The sequence below is a fragment of the Peromyscus eremicus genome, unplaced genomic scaffold, assembly GCF_949786415.1.
Source record: "Peromyscus eremicus unplaced genomic scaffold, PerEre_H2_v1 PerEre#2#chr22_unloc_1, whole genome shotgun sequence".
NCBI lineage: Eukaryota > Metazoa > Chordata > Mammalia > Rodentia > Cricetidae > Peromyscus > Peromyscus eremicus.
In genome coordinates this window covers 8,535,787-8,539,185 of record NW_026734286.1, presented here as the reverse complement: position 1 = coordinate 8,539,185, position 3,399 = coordinate 8,535,787, and the positions used below count along the sequence as shown (strand labels likewise).

Sequence of the window (3,399 nt, the reverse complement as noted above, 5' to 3'; positions counted from 1 at the left end):
TGCAGCTGGCTTACAATTCAAAGATTTAGTCCATTATCTGTGGGGACCTGCCCCACCGGGAACTTAGGTCACCTGTGAAGAGGTGGCCTGGGACCGAGGAAAGGTAAGTGCGCACCTGCGCACCGCTTGCCCACCCATTCCCCAGCCTCCCTCTTACCTGGAGACGATCAGACACAGCGGGGAGTCAAGTCAAGCAAGAACTCCTTTATTGATAGGCAGTAAGCCTCTTTTATACCAGAAAACCTCAGAACCCTAGGAGGGGGTGAAGGAACCGACCAATCATTTTAAAGGTCATCCTATTTACAAATTGTTTATGCCCTGACATCATCTCCTTCCTTATCTTAGTATCTTATTTGAGCTAACTTCCTTTCTCACCATTTGTATCTAATCTTCATACAAACAACCCAAGCTAACTTCCTCTCAGCACCATCCTTGTATCTACTCTCTGCATAAACAGCTTAAGCCAACTTTCTCTGTCACCATTTGTATCTACTCTGTTCGTAAACAGCTTAAAGCTTAAGCTCTATTTGTCTAAATTTCTCTCGGGACCCTCTTTGCAACCCATGTATGCCCCACAATTATCATCATGGCAAGAAGCACGGTGTCAAGCTTAGTGCTGGAGAACCAGCTGCAGGAGACTGAGACACACAGCTGTCAAAGCCCACCTTCACAATGACACACTTCCTCCAACAAAGCCACATCTACTCCAACAAGGCCACATCTCCTAATAGTGCCACTCCCTATGGGTCAAGCATTGAAACTCAGTCTATGGGGGCCATTTCTATTTAAACCACACCAGTGCTCCTTTTGATTAAGTACTGCCTAATGCTTCAGAGGGGATCTGACACCACTCCAAAAGGAAACAGATCAGAAACTTGCTTGTTCTATCACCTCCGGAGATTTAAGTCTGGTCAAGGTGCCTTCTGTTTAGACACATACCAGAGGCCAAACATGGATGCTGATACAGTGTCCAGCAACCATGGTACACATCACTGGATCCCTTTGTCTGTGTAGGTATGGATATGTGATGGACACCCTGGTTATTTCACTTGTATGTGTGCTTCTCTGACTGTGTGTATCTCTATATGTATGTCAGTTTTGTTTCCCCGTATTGGCCAGTGTCTTTCTCTGGTGTGAAACCCTCCTCCACCAGGTTAAAGACATGTGCTCCCTCCTGTTGAGGACCTGAATCCCTTTGGCTCTGCGAGGGCATACAGAGCAGAAAAAAAAAACAAAAACAAAAAAAACAAAAAAAAAAACAAAAAAACCCTGCATCTCTCCTACTCTAGGAGGAGAAGCACTTGCTTGTTTTGTTGCTTGACTCCTGCAGTGTTGGTTCCAGTGTGGAGGTGGAGAGGTCCGGGCCTCTAGTTCAGACCCTACCTCCGCAGCCATCTAAGGGAAATGAATGCACACAGGGTGGGGACAAATAGTTTCCCCCGACCCCAGGTGAGCATTCCCTTCACTTTGTAAGCAGTCCCAGGAAAGGAGACATGTTCTCCTGGTCTAAACCAAAAGCAAAGGAGAAAGTTCCACTACTTTCTCTTTCATAATTAGTTTCTTTTTCAAGCAGTGATCTGTAAAACCTACCATCTCTGAAAAAAGCAAAATCACTGGCCCTGTGCTAGACAAGAGAACTGTTGCCAAGCAACACAACCAGAAAGAATAAATATTCTCTCCTCCACAACACTGACTAAGGAGACTTTAAGCAATTTCCCTAAGTACATTTTAGAAAGATTAAAGATGGCTGCTAAAGAGAGTTCCTTTGTCACCCAGTAAGACAGGGTATTAGAAAAAATGTTACAAAGGTTTAAAATAATTTAAAGGTATAAGTAGGTCCCTGCTGCTGGAAGTATTTCAAAAGTTGCCAGTGGTGTTTCAGCAACAGAAAACTGATTGGGATGAGACGTATTGCATAAACTGAAAGCCACCTTCACCTTCTCTGATAATGGGACACAATTAGACTTACAGATACCCAGCAAAATTTTGGTATCTTACCCTCTCTCAGAAGAAATATTTCCGCCCTGGCGTGATTCCATCCTGCGTGTCTGTTCTAAGGAGCAGTAGGCAGTTTCCTGCATTCCTCACACCGAAGTGCGCACCTCCACCTCATGGAAGACTCGATGGACATGGACATGAGCCCTCTCAGGCCTCAGAACTACCTTTTTGGTTGTGAACTAAAAGCTGACAAGGATTATCACTTTAAGGTGGATAATGATGAGAATGAGCACCAGTTATCACTAAGAACGGTTAGTTTAGGGGCAGGGGCAAAAGATGAATTACACATTGTAGAGGCAGAAGCAATGAACTATGAAGGCAGTCCAATTAAAGTAACACTGGCAACTTTGAAAATGTCTGTACAACCAACAGTTTCTCTTGGGGGCTTTGAAATTACACCACCTGTGGTCTTAAGGTTGAAGTGTGGTTTGGGGCCTGTGCACAGGAGTGGACAGCACCTAGTAGCTGTAGAGGAAGATGCAGAGTCAGAAGATGAAGATGAGGAGGATGTAAAACTCTTAAGTATGTCTGGAAAACGATCTGCTCCTGGAGGTGGTAATAAGGTTCCCCAGAAAAAAAGTAAAACTTGATGAGGATGATGAGGATAACGACAAAGATGATAAGGATGATGAAGATGATGATAAGGATGATTTTGATGATGAGGAAGCTGAAGAAAAAGTTCCAGTGAAAAAATCTGTACGAGATACCCCAGCCAAAAATGCACAAAAATCAAACCAAAATAAAAAAGACTTAAAACTATCAACACCAAGATCAAAGGGTCAAAAACGGGAAAAAAATACTCCTAAAACACCAAAAGGACCTAGTTCTGTAGAAGTCATTAAGGCAAAAATGCAAGCAAGTATAGAAAAAGGTGGTTCTCTTCCCAAAGTGGAAGCCAAATTCATTAATTATGTGAAAAATTGCTTCCAGATGACTGACCAGGAGGCTATTCAAGATCTCTGGCAATGGAGGAAGTTTCTTTAAGAAAATGGTTTAAACAGTTTGAAATAATTCTGTCTTACTTAATTTCTCTAACAGTTGATACTTCTGGCTGTCCTTTTGATAATGCAAAGTGAGAACTTTCCCTACTGTGTTTGATAAATGTTGTCCAGGTTCCATTGCCAAGAATGTGTTGTCTAAAATGTCTGTTTAGTTTTCAAGGATGGAACTCTACCTTTTACTTGGTTTTAAATATGTATGGAATGTTATGATAGGACATAGTAATAGTGGTGGTCAGATGTGGAAATGGTAGGGAGACAAATATACATGTGAAATAAACTCAGTATTTTAATAAAAAAAAAAAAAAACAAAGAAAAAATATTTCCTAGCTTAAAGTTCTGCATCCAATCAAAAGATACACATTACCCAATGACCCTGGAAACAAAAGGGGAAATTGAAGTT

At 41.9% G+C, this 3,399-nt stretch overlaps 1 pseudogene; it reads left to right on the top strand.

Moving 5' to 3' along the window:
* Positions 1 to 2,108: 2,108 nt before the first annotated feature.
* LOC131900682 (nucleophosmin-like) lies at positions 2,109 to 2,982 on the top strand (annotated as a pseudogene).
* The last annotated feature ends 417 nt before the right edge of the window (positions 2,983 to 3,399 follow it).